A 19224-nucleotide genomic window follows, 5' to 3' on the forward strand; every position below is an offset into this window, starting at 1 on the left:
ATCAATTTCAATCAGTCTATCTATCTATCTATCTATCTATCTATCTATCTATCTATCTATCTATCTATCTAGTTCTGTCTGTCTCTCTGCCTGTCTGTCTGTCTGTCTATATACCTGTCTATCTGTCTGTCTGTCTGTCTGCCTATCTATCTATCAATTTCAATCAGTCTATCTATCTATCTATCTATCTATCTATCTATCTATCTATTTCTCTCTGTCTGTCTCTCTGCCTGTCTGTCTGTCTGTCTATATATCTGTCTATCTGTCTGTCTGTCTGCTTGCCTATCTATCTATCTATCTATCAATTTCAATCAATCTATCTATCTATCTATCTATCTAGTTCTGTCTGTCTTTCTGCCTGTCTGTCTATCTATATGTATCTGTCTATCTGTCTGTCTGTCTGTCTGCCTATCTATCTATCTATCTATCTATCTATCTATCTATCTATCTATCTATCTATCTATCTATCAATTTCAATCAGTCTATCTATCTATCTATCTATCTATCTATCTATCTAGTTCTGTCTGTCTTTCTGCCTGTCTGTCTGTCTGCCTATCTATCTATCTATCTATCTATCTATCAATTTCAATCAGTCTATCTATCTATCTATCTATCTATCTATCTAGTTCTGTCTGTCTCTCTGTCTGTCTGTCTGTCTGTCTGTCTGTCTGCCTATCTATCTATCCATCAATTTCAATCAGTCTATCTATCTATCTATCTATCTATCTATCTATCTATCTATCTATCTATCTATCTATCTATCTAGTTCTGTCTGTCTTTCTGCCTGTCTATCTGTCTATATATCTGTCTATCTGTCTGTCTGTCTGTCTGTCTGTCTATATATCTGTCTATCTGTCTGTCTGTCTGTCTGCCTGCCTATCTATCTATCTATCTATCTTTCAATTTCAATCAGTCTATCTATCTATCTATCTATCTATCTTTCAATTTCAATCAGTCTATCTATCTATCTATCTATCTATCTATCTATCTATCTATCTATCTATCTAGTTCTGTCTGTCTTTCTGCCTGTCTATCTGTCTATATATCTGTCTATCTGTCTGTCTGTCTGTCTGTCTGCCTATTTATCTATCTATCTATCAATTTCAATCAGTCTATCTATCTATCTATCTATCTATCTATATATATCTATCTATCTATCTATCTAGCTCTGTCTGTCTCTCTGTCTGTCTGTCTGTCTGTCTGTCTGTCTGCCTATCTATCAATTTCAATCAGTCTATCTATCTATCTATCTATCTATCTAGTTCTGTCTGTCTGTCTCTCTGCCTGTCTGTCTGTCTGTCTGTCTATATATCTGTCTATCTGTCTGTCTGCCTGCCTATCTATCTATCTATCTTTCAATTTCAATCAGTCTATCTATCTATCTATCTATCTATCTATCTATCTATCTATCTATCTATCTATCTATCTATCTATCTATCTATCTAGTTCTGTCTGTCTTTCTGCCTGTCTATCTGTCTATATATCTGTCTATCTGTCTGTCTGTCTGTCTGCCTATTTATCTATCTATCTATCTATCAATTTCAATCAGTCTATCTATCTATCTATCTATCTATCTATCTATCTATCTATCTATCTATATCTATCTATCTATCTATCTATCTAGCTCTGTCTGTCTCTCTGTCTGTCTATCTGTCTGTCTGTCTGTCTGCCTATCTATCAATTTCAATCAGTCTATCTATCTATCTATCTATCTATCTATCTATCTATCTATCTATCTATCTAGTTCTGTCTGTCTGTCTCTCTGCCTGTCTGTCTGTCTGTCTGTCTATATATCTGTCTATCTGTCTGTCTGTCTGCCTGCCTATCTATCTATCTATCTATCTATCAATTTCAATCTATCTATCTATCTATCTATCTATCTATCTATCTATCTACTTCTGTCTGTCTGTCTCTCTGCCTGTCTGTCTGTCTGTCTGTCTGTCTATATATCTGTCTATCTGTCTGTCTGTCTGTCTGCCTGCCTATCTATTTATCTATCTTTCAATTTCAATCAGTCTATCTATCTATCTATCTATCTATCTATCTATCTATCTATCTATCTATCTATCTATCTAGTTCTGTCTGTCTTTCTGCCTGTCTATCTGTCTATATATCTGTCTATCTGTCTGTCTGTCTGCCTATTTATCTATCTATCTATCTATCTATCTATCTATCTATCTATCAATTTCAATCAGTCTATCTATCTATCTATCTATCTATCTATCTATCTATCTATCTATATATATCTATCTATCTATCTAGCTCTGTCTGTCTCTCTGTCTGTCTATCTGTCTGTCTGTCTGTCTGCCTGCCTATCTATCAATTTCATTCAGTCTATCTATCTATCTATCTATCTATCTATCTATCTATCTATCAATTTCAATCAGTCTATCTATCTATCTATCTATCTATCTATCTATCTATCTATCTATCTATCTATCTATCTATCTATCTATCTATCTATCTAGTTCTGTCTGTCTGTCTGTCTGTCTATCATCGATTTGTTTAGAATAGCTATAATGATGTTTACGGTAGTTACTCATCGTTTCTATGCTGTACGGTAGGAATATATAAAGCTGGATTGGCCTCGTTCTGTTCTGACTGCTGTCCATCTGTGTTCACCGACCCCACCGGCGCCTCGCGCAGCTCTGCACACAGACAGACCGATTTATTTCAACATTTCTTCCTGTCAGTATTTTATGCTATACATGTGGGGTATAATTTCTCTAATAAGAGATCTAAAAGGCAAAATGAGCTCATTCAGTGTGAAAAAGCTGAAAGTGAACGAGCTGAAGGACGAACTGAAGAAGAGGAATCTGTCTGATAAAGGACTGAAGGCCGATCTGATGGCCCGACTACAGGCCGAAATCAATGGTGCTGAAAGACGAGGAGGGAGGCGATGAAGACCTTGAGGAAGATCTGGCTGGAGAGCGCATGGAGGCCGATGAAGAGGAGTAGGATGGAGATAACGCGGAGGCTGAGGAGCAGCAAGATGATGGCATGGAGGAGGAGGAGGATGCCGGGGTAGAGATGGATCAATCAAATGAAGACGACGAGGATGCGCTTCTCAAAGAAGATGATGAAGTGATGGAGAAATTTGACGAGGATGATGTAGCTCTCGATATCGGCGCTGGAGAGGGTGAGATTAGGCTGTACATCATGAAGCTTAAACATTTCTGTTTATTTTTTATTTGTGTAGTTATAGAGGCATGGAGCCGGTTATTTCTGGAGCATGATTAAAGCGCATAGTAAAGCAGAATAATTCATTCTGACAGCACAGAGAGCGCACAGGATTTGGTTTAAGGGTCATTCGTAGGAAGTGGTCCCATTTGTGTCCCCTTGACCTACTAAAAGCACTATAGGCTACTGATTAGCAGGATACTGAACTGTCACATCACGTGACATTTAACTATTTGATATTCTGTTTGTGATGCATTTTAAAATTACCATTAATTAAAATGATTGATTTAATTATTTAATGTTTGCATGCAATTCAGCCTTTAGAAATATTGGTTTGATCCACCTGATATCATATCTGAGGGAATGACAGCATGTGTTTACTCTTATATTGACCTCATCAAGCTCTTTATTTAAACTCTGTTATGGGAAAAATCTTCTTTTTTTTTTTTTTTTTGAATTAACATTTTGTCTTGGCAACAAAGAACAAAGTTTCTCAGAAAGTTTTTCACTACAAATTACTAATATCTTGTACACAATTGTATTCAGATTACTTTGCTATAAAGTTATTTTCTAAAGCACTTCATAGGAAAGTTTTTGTTTTTTTGCTCAACAAATTCAAAATAACATCTATATGTGCATATCACCACACGTTTCTCCCTTACATTGACTTATTAAGCGACATACGCCCTTCAGCTGTCACAAAAATGCAAAGAGAAGAGACATGCATATGAACATAATTCATATTTCAAATTCTACATAAATAATACGATTTTAAAAATGTTTAATCCAAGGAATAATAATTTTCGTAATTAAAAGTCAGTAACTGTAATCTTATTACTAGAATTTAAGATTAATATGTGATACATTTTGACTAAAAAGTAATTACATTACATTAATTACTTTGTAATCAGATTACACCAAACACTGACAGTGAGTAATATGTTGTGATGTGATGATGCAGTACTGTATTTGGTAGTTAAGTCAATTATTGTCCACTTTGGCAATGCCCTTCAACTCTGTAACATTTTAAAGGTTAAAACCAATGTTTTCAGGCACTGTTACCTGAGAATGACCCTTTATTGTATATGTTTTATTTATTGGAAGAGCAAATGTAAGGTCATTAAAGCGCAGATGGGGTGTAGTTTGTTGAGCTGTAACAGAATGCTGAAATCGAGATATGAAGGACAAAGGATCCAGATGGAGCCAGTGCATAATGATCTCAGTTCATTGGTTTTTCTTTGCCTGGAGTTGACAGGACCGCATGTTAGGACTTTATTATACTTTTCTTTATTTAACTTACTGCACACTGTTTTTTTACACATGAATCTTGAAGTTACAGGAAGTGTTTTGCTCAGGGTCTTAATTGTGATTGTTAATGAATTCATGAACTGGGGTTTAAACCTACAACTTTTAGGTAACCAGCTCAGATGTAACGGGTCAGAATATAATGGGTTCAATACAAACTAAGCTCAATCAGAAGCAATTGTGGTATTATGCTTATTACCACAAAAATGTATTGTGACTCGCCACACCTCCCCATCTCTTAAAAATAAAGTGGGTACAGTGAGGCACTTGCAATGGAAGTAAATGGGGCCAGTCTATAAATGCTAAAATACACAGCAGTGAAAAAGTATTGCCACAAGACATAAACATTATACTGTAAAAAAACATTAAGCCAGCACAACAACAAAAAAATCTTAGTACCAATTTCCCCTAGCTTTTTCTTGTTTACTCAACTTTTTTAAATAAAAGTTGTACTGACTGAAAAAAGCTGTCAGTGATATAAAAAATATTTAGTTGAGGCAACTTAAGATTTTTAGTTTTCTTGAGTGGTACAACTATTCTATAACAAAAAATATTTTGTTGCGGTAACTTAAGATTTTTAGTTTTCTTGAGAGGTGCAACTATGCCGTAACAAAACGTTTTAAGTTGAGCCAATTCAGATTTCTTTTTGTTTAGATAAACATTTCTGAATTTGAGTGAACAAAAAAATGCTATTGGAAATTGGTACCTAGTAATATTACATTTAAATTGGAAATAACATTGCCCTAGTCATAAACAGAAAAAATGAGACAATTTTAGCAAAACATTATTTATTTCATAAACCAGTTTGAGACAATGGTTACAAAACATTATTTCACAAACCTGTTAAAGGCATGAGGATCAGGATTTCTCTTAAAGGAATTGTTCACCCAAAAATTATAATTCTCTCATCATTTATTCCCTTATGACATCTCAAACTTGTATGACTTTCTTTCTTCTGCAGGAAGCACACAAAATAGTTTCATAGATTTAAGATGTTTAAATCCATTCAATACAAGTCAATGGGGTTCAAAACTTACAAGATCCAAAAAGTATATAATGGTAATTTATAAGACTCCGGTGGTTTAATCCATGTCTTCTGAAGTGATACGATTGGTTTTTGGTGAGAAACAGACCTATAAATCTTGACATCCAGTCTTATTGCTTCAGAAGTCATGGATCAAACCACTCAAGTGTTGGTCTATATATAGATGGAATATTCTGAGTTCAATAAAAGTTAAGCTCAATCAACAGCATTTGTGGCATAATGTTGATTACCAAATAATTTCAACTCGTTCCTCCTTTTCTTTAAAAAAAAAAAAAAAGGAAAAATGAAGGTTACAGTGAGGCACTTACAATGGAAGTAAATGGGGCAATTTTTGGAGGGTTTAAACACAGAAATGTGAAGCTCATAATTTTATAAAAGCACTTGCATTAATTCTTCTGTTAAAACTCAAATATTATTTGAGTTGTAAGGTTGTTTAAATTGTCGTTTTACATGTATTTTAGGATTTTAGGGTTTGTTGGCATTACATCGCCATGGCAACGAAGTTGTAAAATTGGCTATAACATTACACAGAAAAGTTTAGTAAGTGATTTTATCACACTAACATTTTGTTTACACACATATTGTTTACGTCTTGTGGCTATACTTTTGAAACAGTGAATATTTTAATGTTTACAGATTGGCCCCATTCACTTCTATTGTAAGTTCCTCACTGGAACCCAGATTTTTGCTTTTAAGAAAAGGAGGGGCAAGTCAAAAAAATGTTTTGCAGTAATCAGCATTATGCCACAAATGCTGTCGATTGAGCTTTATTTGTTTTGAACCCCGAATATTCCTTTAACATGATTTTAGTGTGATGAAATCGCTCCTGAACTGTTATCACTTTTTGGATTTTACTTCATTCGCTTCCATTGTAAGTGCCTTACTGTAACCACAATTTTGCATGTTTTATTTTTATTTATTTATTATTTATTTTAAATAAAGGAACAATGGGTCAAAATAATTTTTTGTGGAAATCAACATTATGTCAAAAACGCTGTTGAGCTTAACTTGTATTAAACTTGGAACATTACTTTAACCATTAAGCCACAGCACACCACACCATCCCACGTGGTTACTAAATGCTTGCATAAACTTTGGTCTTCTTTAATTGACGGTTTTGGCCACAATAGTGGCAGACGGCATTGATTTCTAAATAGATTTGGAAATGAACTATAATAGGTTGTGTTTTCCTTTTTTCATTTATGATATAGTTGTTGAATTTTAAATGGGGTTCATCTGAAGATAATCTCTCAAGGGCCTTTTCTTCAAGATGCATGCAACAAAATCTGAAAATGTGTGTTACTTAGCCCAAAAGTGCACCGTTTGCAGTTGTCTTGGCAACAGCCTTCTGTCTGTGACCATATACGTACTGTGGTGTACCAGCTGCACTGTATGAACTTGTAAAAATAGAATTAAACAAACACACCTTTCTTTTAAAGTAAGAGTAATATAGTTTAATTTACCTGTTCATTGCAATTCATGCATAACCGACTGTGCCAAATATACAAATGACTAGAAATCCTCCAGTAATTATGTGGACCATCATGTTACATCATGTTTGGTCCAAAAGGGAGGTGCGCCTTCTTACTTTTTAATGTTTTATTTCCAAAGGGTATGTGGTCAAAGACAAGAGTGATGAACAGAAAAAGACATAAAGAGGTGTAAAGAGACGTCGAGATGAACATGGAAGGGGCTACTTTGAATTTATTGAAGAATGCAAATACAGCCGGTAAGAATTGTGCAGTCTGGCCTCTGGTACTCCTGAGGTACCGCCACACTTTAAAGATTTATAACCAGATTTGGCAGTAAAGAGCCAAATCTGACATCATGTTCTTCCTTGCCAGTGCAAAGAAACACACATTTTTATTGTTGATCATTTTAACCTGTACAATACGGGCCTCTACGTCACTTTGGAACAAGTGGTATTCATTCCTTAGGCATCTCAGGGCTTTGGTTCACAACAGACAATAAGTGTTCGGCAACTTTATTTGATAATATTGTATGGGGTGTTGATAAGGAAGTTATGGAAATTAAACTTTCCTTTTCTATTCTCATTTTTTTTTTGTGAATGTGTAAATATTCAAGTGTTTAGTTTTGTTTTATTATTTTGACTTATCATTGTCGTATTTATATCATGTTTATTTGCATGTATGTAAACGTGTTGGTGTTGAGATGTGTCTTCTCACAGGTACTGTACAGTATATAATCACTAACCAGTAATTACTGTATATTATCCATTCTGAAAACAGTTTTACAGGATTTAGATTCTGGCAAATACTTTTTGGGAAACACATTTATTTAACATTTAATATAAATAATTTGGTTTTCAAAATTATCTGTAAAAAAAAAAAAAAAAAGTGGTGAATAAATACCTGTAAAATAGCACAAATGAAATAAAACTGAAAGGAGCAGATTATTAAATAAAATGATCATCTCTTAATTCTCCTTATTCAGTGTACACTCAGCTATACTCACCTAGATTGTGTTCTTTTTATAATCGGGGTCATCTATATTGAATGGCCACAAATTCAAACATGATGAATTTCAGTATCTTTTTCAGTCGCTCTCTCAGGGCGAAGTCTCACCAGCCGCCACTGGAGGAGGACAACGAAGAGTATGATGACACCACTGTCTGTCTGGACACCTGTAAGTATGATGGTCTGTTTATTCTGTATATTTCATACATCAGTGCGATAGAGCAATATACAGTATTTGTGAAAAATACTGAAAACAGTGAATTTGAAAGTCATTAATAGTGCTTGTTCTTAGCTGTATGAACTGTGCAAATTCTTATAAAGATGTGTGGCCTGTATGTGGCTTTAAATGAAGCAGAAATATCTTATTTTTCCACAGACAACTGTGACCTGCACTTCAAAGTGTCTCGTGATCGGTATAGTGTCTCCTCTCTCACTATGGAGAGCTTTACCTACCTGTGGGCAGGAGGACATGCATCTTATGGTGTGGCAAAGGGCAAGGCTTGCTTTGAAATGAAGGTGAGACCATCGTCTGAACCTGCTCTTTACTATCTTGGTTTGTCTTGTCATGCCCACAACATCATTATATAACCTTATTATATTACCAGATTATTGAGAAGATATCCGTAAAGCACATTTCAAGTAAAGGAATGGAAATCAGTGATGTTCTGGTAGGTTGGTCTCTGCAGAATAGCTCACTTCTGCTAGGTGAGGGACTTTGTGTAGATCTTTTAACAGGAATATATTACAGATGAATGAATAAATTCATGATTTTATCTGCTTTAAACATTTGCAGGGGAGGAAGCATGCTCCTATGCCTTTTCTTCAAAGGCTAAGTAAACCAGCAACTGTGTGACAGAGGACTTTGGAGAGGCATTTGATGATAATGATGTTGTTGGTTGCTTCATAGTAAGTATCCATGTGCTTTAAAGGTGTCTTATTTAAAAAAACAAAAAAACAAAACAAATGTTAAATATGTTGTCAGCAATAACATTGCATTAACTTGAAATAATGGAGAACAATACTTTGACAGAATTAATTAATCTTAGTTAATGCTAATTTCTACAGTACATATAGTTGTACATTTTTAACATTAAAAGTTGTATATGTAAATATTAGTTAATGCATTATGATCTACTATGAACAAACAAATTAAAGTATTTAAGATAAAATAAAATTAACCAAGATTAATAAATGCTGTGAAAAAATTATTGTTTATTATTAGTTCATGTTAACTAATGCATTAAATAATGTTAACGAATACATCCTTATTGTAAAGTGTTGCCCTTTTTTCAAATTTAAATTTAAAACATTGCTTTATCACAAGTGTCCATGTGCTTATTTTGTAAACATGTTACTTTTAAAACGTTTGTTCTCAACAATAACATTTATTTTTTATATTATTTTTATTTAAATCTTAAAAAATTGCTTTGTTGTAAGTGTCCATGTGCTTTAAAAGGTCTTAATTTGTAAACATATGTTACATTTGAGAAATACATTGTCATAAATAACTTTTACATTTTTCATTTACAGTATTTATACTGTATGTTATTTTGATCTAAATTTGAAGCATTGCTTTTCATAATTGTCCATGTACTTTAAGGTGACTTATTTTGTAAACATATGTTACATTCGAGACATACGTTAGATAGATAGTTAGACAGACAGACCAACAGACAGACAGACAGGCAGACACTGCCTGGCCAAAAACATAAATGCCTTAAGCTGAGTACCTGAATGTACTGAATGACCAGGTTATCCCATCAATGGAGTTTTTCTTCCCTGATGGCACGGGCAGAATCCAGGACGACAATGCCAAGATTCATCAGGCTCAAATTGTGAAAGAGTGGTTCAGGGAGCATGAGGAATCATTTTCATACATGAATTGGCCACCACAGAGTCCTGACCTTAACCCCATTGAAAGTCTTTGGGATGTTCTGGAGAAGACTTTACAAAGTGGTTCGACTCTCCTATCATCAGTAATGCCATTAGCTTTAATTATGGCGCGCATTCGTCGTGGAATTCTTTCGACAACCTTATGCAATGTCACAAAATTTATTTCCAGAGTTGCATTGATTTTTGGCCGAGATCATGTATTGGTGACGGGAGAGTCGAACCACTCCGTAAAGTCTTCTCCAGCACATCCCAAAGACTTTCAATGGGGTTAAGGTCAGGACTCTGTGATTGGCCAATTCATGTGTGAAAATGATTCCTCATGCTCTCTGAACCACTCTTTCACAATTTGAGCCTGATGAATCTTGGCATTGTCATCCTTTAATATGCCCATGCCGTCAGGGAAGAAAAAATCCATTGATGGGATAACCTGGTCATTCAGTATATTCAGGTAGTCCGCTGACTTCATTTTATTGCCGCATAACATTGCTGAGCCTAGACCTGACCAATTGAAGCAACCACAGATCATAACTATTATTTAAATCAAAATCGGAATTTTTTTTTTTTTTTGACCAGACAGTGTATATACTGTATATGTGTATGTATGTATATATATATATATATATATATATATATATATATATATATATATATATATATATATATATATTTTTTTTTTTTTTTTTTACTGTTTTCTTTTGTCATTTAAGCACATAATTCCATGGGAAACAACAAAGTGTTGTGAGTTATAATTATTTCATGGTTGTTTATTTGACAGGACTTTGATGGTGCCGAAGTTGAGATTTCCTTCTCCAAGAATGGACAGGATCTGGGAACAGCTTTTAAAGTCAGTAAGGAGGAGTTTGGGGGAAAGCCACTTTTCCCTCATGTTCTCTGTCACAACTGTGCAGTTGAGTTCAACTTTGGCCAGCAAGAAACACCATTCTTTCCTCAACCTGACGGCTTTCGATTCCAACAGCAGATCCCTGTTTGTGATCGAATCAGAGTAGCAAAGGGACCCGAGACTAAAGAAGACTGTGAGATTAGTTTTATATCTTACATTGTAAAAAAAAAATGTAGTCTGGTAACCTTCATGTGTTAACACTCTAAATTGACTGGTTTTATTCTATTCAAAAATGTTGTAAATTTACTTGACAAATTAGGTCACACCAACAAAAGTCATTTTTATGGGTTAGATCAAGTAGAAATAGATCTTAGAAATTTACCTTTGCTTTTTTTTTTCCTTTACAATCCTAAAGCATATCTGCTGTAAATGTGCATAGGTCATTGTCATGGTTGGACTGCCTGGATCTGGAAAGACTGAATGGGTTTCAAAGCACACACAAGCCAACCCAGGAAAATATAACGTCCTTGGGACCAACACTATCATAGAGAAGATGATGATGAGTCTGATTGTTCACATCTGATTGAGACAATTGATGTAACTCTCAAACAGCTGTAGGATGTTCATATATTTAACATTAATTCAAAATTTAATGTACATGTTGAAATTCAGATTTCCAGTTTGAAAAGACAGATAAAGGATGTCGCAAAGATCTCAGCGTGCTCCGCTGTTCCTCTGGAAATTAATTGAGATTGCTGCACGGAAAAAAACGCAATTACATTCTTGATCAGGTGACTAAATATAATCCAGAATCGCAAATCAGACTGTAATCACGAATGAATTGCTTTGTTTTTTTACTTTGTCATTAAACATTAAAATGTGTTTTTTTTCATGTGGACAATTCTTATGTCCTCAGCAAAAATTTGACTTGTTCCCTGAATTGTGACACTAAATCATTCCTATTTAGACTAATGTATCAGCACCAGCCCAGAGAAGGAAAATGTGCCTGTTTGCTGGTTTCCAGCGTAACGCTGTGGTAGTCTGCCCGACAGATGAGGAATACATTCAGAGGACACAGAAAAAAGCAGAAACTGATGGCAAAGATGTGCCTGAACACACAGTTCTAAAAATGAAGGGTAAGTAACTTTTCTTATGCCTCATTTGATGTAGTAAGTGTGCAGTAGCAAAACCCCTAAGGCAACCGAAATGTGGACAGGTGAAAAACAGATTGATAAACTTACTGGTAATCTTTTGCAGGACTATACACATTGCCTGTGGAGGGTGAATGCTTCAGCGAAGTGGTTTACGTCGAGCTTCAGAAGGAGGAAGCTACTAAACTTCTTGAACAGTATAAGGAGGAAAGCAAAAGTTCACTTCTGCCTGAGAAGAAGCTGAACCAGGGAGGCACTCAGCTGAAGAGAGGAGGCAACCGGGGACGAGTAGGCAAAAATCTGTTCAACCGCGGAGATGGACAGGCGCAGAGAGGAGGACGTGGAGGATTTCAAAACAGAGGCAACTTTAGAGGTTTCAGTTGTGTTTCCTAGACAAAATAATAAACTCTTATCTGAAATTTCTAAAACAATATTTCTCTATTTTCATTCCTTATTTGCAATGTATTTGCAAAAAGTTTATGTTCTTATAAAGATCTCCCTGTAAAGATAACATGAAATGGCATTTGCAATGTATTTAACTTCCATAATGTGAAAAAAGAATATTCAGCAGGAAATAATGTAGGACGGGACTTTTATTCATCAGGATTTGATTCGATTGTTGCATTGAGGCATGTATGATATTATTGGTTATGGTTAATATAATTTTTCCCTGCCCACATGGTCTTGGTTACATAAACAGAAAAGGAAAGTCATTTCAGAGGCAGTGAAAGTTATTACATTTTGATGAAATATTTTGAAAACAAATTTTATTTATCTTTAGAATAATGTGCACTGATGATCTGTGCACAATAAGACCATAATAATCATATTATATTATATTCAAGAAAGTAAAAAGGCTCAATTTCAGCATTGCCCTTTAAAAAATCCATATCGGTCGACCACTAATAGTCACTACAGTACTACTATAGTACAACCATAGTTAATTTTCGTAAGGGTTAAACAAAAAGAGGGCAACATTAAACTGAACATAAATGTGTACTTAAAGATGAAGTATATAATGTCTGCAACACTAGCGCCACCGAATGGAATTGCAAAAATAAACAATGTTTTCAAAACAGCTTCGTCTGCCATTGTTCAAACCATCAGATAGTCCCGCCCACAACTCACACCATTGGTTGAGTAATGTTGTTGGGGCGTGTCTAAGCGGGTCACTCAAAACAAACACAGGACACAGTGTTTACAGTTTTAGAGAAAATTAACCTACTATATGAATGGCTTACTTATAGTTGTCTCTGCTATTAAGCTGGGATACAAGAAAATATTTTAAACACTGTAAAAGTTACATACTTGAGCTTTAATATACACTAATAAAACTAGAAAACACATTATTTTATATAACTGAAACAAAATATACTTATAAACAGCAGTAATTAACTAAATATTTTGTTTAAAAAATCAAAAAGTGGTGGTATGTTGGGCTAAAGCACATAACTGGTAATCAGAAGGTTGCTGGTTCGATCCCCACAGCCACCACCATTGTGTTCTTGAGCAAGGCACTTAACTCCGGGGGGATTGCCCCTGTAATAAGTACAGTGTAAGTCGCTTTGTCTGCCAAATGCATAAATGTAAAAATATCTGAAAGAACCAACTCACTAAAATGAATTGGAAGGAAGAAAACAATGTAAAAAATGAAATTCTTTGCTAAATGTTATACAGTGCCTGGACCCTACGGTGGTTTCAACAGGACTCCAAGAGGATTCCTTCATCCCCCTGCCTTCCGAGGAGGCTTCAACCGGGGCAATTTCAGCCGGGGTGGTAGGGTGCCAAACAGACATGGTGCTCCCAGACCAGGACATGGTCGTGGCAATATGGTTCATATGGGCAACAGAGGAGGAGCCATGCACTGGAACAACATGGCCCGAGGGGGAGGTGGGAGCCGGGGCAACTTCAACCAGGTGAGGGATTGTTCTGGATGTCTCCAGACATGCTTTTTGCAGCCTTTCCAACTGCAATATCTACATTAGTATCTACATAGTTGTAGGTTATCAGCTGATGCATGTGATATAGTTTAGTATGAAACAGCCTAATCTCATGAAAATTATGTGACTGTGGTGACATTTTTGCAAAATGACATTACGTAGTACACGTAGGTGAAATGTCAACTGTGTGGCACTACAAGTGAGTTATATGTTCTCCCAAACAGATGAGGTTTTTAAGGTTAATGATCTATTGAGTTTTAAATCAACAAAACCTACCTTCCTACCCTAAACCTTAAACCTAACCGATAGTGTCATAAAAAGCAACTGTGAGATGAAAAACACAATTGTTGAAGCAACCACGACATTTTGTGGTTTTAATACACTTTCGGCTCACTTGTTGACTCAAGTGCTCTTCAGGACTTTGCATTACAAGTGCAACTCTCTATCAGTTGAGCTACCGTGCAACTTGATCAAACTTGATCACACTTAAACAAGCTTTTAAATTTAGTTGGTTATGCAATGCAAACGTTAAAATGTGTTGCCTTACAAGTAATGCGCAATAGTAAAAGTGTTTAGATGTCATAAGATAGCATTGTGTGAGGAACAGGGTGACAAGTAAGTGTTTATGAACTGATCATCTGCAGTTTTACTTGATTTGTGTAAAAGGGAATAAAAGTCATTGTTGTTGTAGCGTCTCTAGTGTTCATTTCACCAGGAAAGTGCCGCAATATGTACAACGAGCCACATAAAAATGTTAGTATAGTAACGTGATTTTGTGAGACCAGGTTGGTATGGTACTAACTAAGATGTAATGTGAGCCATGAAAATACATTTGCTGTTTCCACAGAAGTTCAGGGGTCGAGGAGGCAATAACCATGGTTTTAAAAATGGCAACTTTCGTATGAATAAAGCACACACTTTCAACCAGAGCTGGCAACAAGGGGTGAGTCTCTCGAGATAAATATGTTGGTTAGATAGTACATTAATTTGATGACATTGACCGGCAGTCTAGATGTTCTTACTGGCCTAATAGAGTACAGTATACTCTGAAATTAAATATGTATAATATGTTGACATTTTGAAAATGCTCTTCATCAGTTTTGGAATCAGAAGCCATGGAGTCAGCAGTACCATCCTGGATATTACTGAATAAACTCTAGCTTTGATGGACAGAGATCATGTTAAGAACATCAGCTTTAACTTCAAAGCAAGTGGAACATTGAATTTTCTTAATGTCCTTTTGATTTTTGTACATATTTAAATAGGACATCCAACACCTGAGAAGAAATGACTGTATAACTTCAGGGTGGGATATTTGTCTTTAAAAAAACTTTCTGGATTGTGAATTTTAGTTCCTCTTATGTGGATCTTTGTTTAGCAGTAAAGCATTGTAATATACAAGAAACGAAATGCTGAGGCTCCTCATTTACATGACATTTGAAATAATCACGTTATTCTCTGCTTTTGATGTCAAACCGTGAAGAGGCATGCACTCAACACGTGCACACATTAGATGAGCCAGTAAGAACACCGTGTATGGTGAGTAAGGTATTTACATGGCACGCGAAATTGCCGTAATGGGCCAAATTCTACTCGTGTCGACCGGGTTAATCATAAGCCATTTATGGCCTTTACGCCGATAAAGAAACACAGTTTATTGCATTTACATGAACATGCATTATCGGCTTATTAAGCATTATCTGTGAAAGAACAAGCATGTAAATGTGCTCAGGCTATAATTTATAATGTTTGTCAATGGAGGGCGCTATTGTGCCACTGTTGAATTTGACAGCCACAGTAACAAACTATGCTACTCTTTTGCTCGGTTTTGGTCTCAAAATTATCTTTGGTGGGTGGGGTTTTGGAATGAGAGAGCATGGCTAATTCAACGGCTCAGTCACGTGAAAGCTTTAGAACCACTATATATATATATATATATATATATATATAACTGGATTGCTCATGACGTCATATCAGTGAAGCCACTGTGCTGCCATATTGCTATGCCCAAACATTCCAATGTCCCTATTGACTTTATAGGAAATTAACTAATTTCAGTGAGTAAACATTAGTCATACAATCACCAATTTTATATCTGAAATCTGCATGTACATCCCTATAAAGCAAACGTTCTACACATGTAATTATTTATTTAAAGTCTGGAATTTTTCCTGTTTCTTGAAAGCCCGAGCAAGTTCTGGCATGATATCTATTGTATATCAAACAGTATCCACCTCTAACAAACTTCATCAGCAAACAGATCAGCTGAATGTAAACAAGTTCACTGAAACTGAGGGAAGGTACAAACCGACATTTTCAGACTTATTTATTGTGGTGTTTGTTCAAAGTTACTTGTTTTGTTTTTATCAAAAAGTGCCTTGTTCTCGCAGTCACTAGAATAAGAGCACGCGCTCTCTTTCCCTCTATCACACGCGCAGAGAGGTAGACACGCAAAGCAATGCTGGTTCAAATTAAACTGATACGGGTTCGACTGGAGGACAATGAATTAAACTGACTGCAGAGAGCACTTCAGTGTGAAAACAAGCAAATCCCGTCTGGCACCAACAATCATCCATGCGATTATCTAATCAGCCAATCGTGTGGCAGCAGTGCAGTGCATAAAATCATGCAGATACGGGTCAGGAGCTTCAGTTAATGTTCACATCAACCATCAGAATGGGGAAAAAATGTGATCTCAGTGATTTAGACCGTGGCATGATTGTTGGTGCCAGACAGGCTGGTTTGAGTATTTCTGTAACTGCTGATCTCCTGGGATTTTCACGCACAACAGTCTCTAGAATTTACTCAGAATGGTGCCAAAAACAAAAAACATCCAGTGAGTGGCAGTTCTGCGGACAGAAATGACTTGTTGATGAGAGAGGTCAACAGAGAATGGCCAGACTGGTTCGAACAGACAAAGTCTACAGTAACTCAGATAACTGCTCTGTACAATTGTGGTGAGAAGAATATAATCTCAGAATGCTATTCTGATGCGGGTTGGCGCTGTTTTGGCGGCACGAGGGGGACCAACACAATATTAGGCAAGTGGTTTTAATGTTGAGGCTGATCAGTGTATATACTGTATCATTGTTTAGAATGCTAAAATCGCTTACAGCACATTTAAATAGTAAAAGCAAAACAGAGAAATGCTTTTCATTATTGCTTTTAATGTAAACAGTTGCAGTGAAACAGGTTCAGGATATTTCAAACTAAGATTATACTCTGTAAATGCATTAATAACTTTTCCCCAGTGTTAGTCTTTACAATTTCAGCAAGCAGTCATATTTTTATATTTTGGGAAAACATCAGATTGTATTAGGAAATGTGTTTTGCTGCTCTTTAAAGATCTGAGCTAAATGCATGCCTTTTTTTTTTTTTTTTTTTTTTTCAGTGTACAAGGTTTACAAGTCAGTTGCAGTTTTCTTTAAAGTGATGTGAGCACATCTTAGGCCTGTAAAAATGTGTGGTTTGCTCCGATTAAAATGCTTAAACATTTCTATTTGGATTACACTGATTACTCTTATGAAATGGTTATTACACAGTTATTGGTAGCCTATATTTTTGTCTTTATATTTTAGTTTGAAACTGCATACAAAATCAGGATGGCATTTTGTACTGTTACCGTTTTTATTTTTTAAGAAATTGTGAGGATTTCCTGCTGTGGGAAAACATGAAATGTCTTTTACTGGTCAATTCTGGGCTAGCTTTGCTGAAAGGAGCTACCTTTTGTTCAAAATTAGTTAATATTTTAATAACATTTTTTTATTTTTTTTATTCTTTTTATTTCCAGGAATAGAAACAGTGTTGCAGTTTTACTTGTAGGCTGAATTTCTTGTTCTTAACTTGAATTGTGTATTTATTTATTTTTTTTTAGACATTGTAGATAATCTCAAGTCAGTGTTGTAAAAATGTTGTCAATGTTCCCAGACCTCTGATGCAATGACAACAATTGTTAAACTAAATGTTGGTTTAAAAAATATTATATGCCAGTTAAGCACATATAATTTGTACTAAGCACAATATAAATCTAGAGTATAACAGTTTTGTATGAGTAAATTATTAAAGGCATGTGCTGTAATAGATAAAAAGAATAGAAGTTGATTTAAAATGAAGCTTTTTTTGGTGTTCTGTTTGTTCATGTTTAAGGTATTTGTTTAGGTTACAAATATATTATTGAGATATTAAAACTTTGGTAATATAGACTTTTTCTTTTCTTGTTTTTTCAATACCTTGCTATGTTTTGTATTTTACTTTTGAAAACAGACCAACTGAGTAACTTATTCCATGTATTCTATTGGAATAGAATGTTTTTTGAAAATAATTAAAGTTTGAAGATAAAAACTGGCTTTCATGCCTTTTATTGTTGTTATTTAGTTAATTGTGATCTATCTATCATCTGTCTGTCTATCTATCTAATGTATATATATTTTAAGATCCTACTAATAGTGTTGCAGTGATCTTAAGACAACAGAGGACTAAGCAAATAAACCAGGCACAGGATATCAGTAGGCATAAGTATGCAGAAATATAATACTCATTTTCTTCAGTGACTGTTTATGTATAGCTCTGCCCCAGATAAATGAGATTCTGTTACACTGAAACAAGAGCTTGGCCAGGCTTTCTGCTCTGTCAAACACTTAGGAGAGAAAATCCATTTAGGAGAGAAATATACATTTCATGCTTTGTACACAACTACAGTGGCAAAGAAGACAATCTTTCACCAAAAGAAGGGAAAATTATGTTAGGCAAATTTTCGTTTTTGCTTGACACATATTCCATATATTGCTCAGGAATCAATTAGATTTTTAACAATTAAATGACTTTTACTTTGAAACAAAATGACCGGAAATGACTCACTCGATAACGTTTCTCTACAGTGGAAGAAAAAACATTGGGTGGCATGTGATGCTTGCAAGTAGCTGTTTTCAAGCAGATAAAAACTATATTCCTCAAGAGGGCGCAAGATAACACACACACTATCGCACTAAAATAATGTTAACACGCATATTGTGTACGTCTTGTGGCTGTACTTCTGAAACTTTTGAAACAGTGAGTATTTCAACATTTCCCATTCACTTCCATTATAAGTGCCTCGCTGTAACCCAGATTTATATATATATATATATATATAAGCCTAAATTTATTTTTGTCGTTATCAATATCATGCCACAAATCCTGTCTATTGTATTGAACCCGGAATACTCCTTTATCCTTATCAGGTGATAACAAAGATCTGGTGATTGGTTCATCCTGACCATCGCGGAGAAAAGAATCAGAAACCACGTGACAAAGTGTCAGCGCGATAATTCAGTAGTGGTATAAAAAATAATTTATAACTGAATAATAATAGTGAGAATCTGTATTAAGCATTGAAATGAAAATATCCAATGAA

General features: G+C 35.1%; 1 pseudogene; it reads left to right on the forward strand.

The window, feature by feature from the left end:
- The first annotated feature begins 2617 nt into the window (after window positions 1-2617).
- Window positions 2618-18172, forward strand: LOC127455542 (heterogeneous nuclear ribonucleoprotein U-like; annotated as a pseudogene).
- The last annotated feature ends 1052 nt before the right edge of the window (window positions 18173-19224 follow it).

This window comes from Myxocyprinus asiaticus, chromosome 17 (genome assembly GCF_019703515.2).
Source record: "Myxocyprinus asiaticus isolate MX2 ecotype Aquarium Trade chromosome 17, UBuf_Myxa_2, whole genome shotgun sequence".
NCBI classification, from domain to species: domain Eukaryota; kingdom Metazoa; phylum Chordata; class Actinopteri; order Cypriniformes; family Catostomidae; genus Myxocyprinus; species Myxocyprinus asiaticus.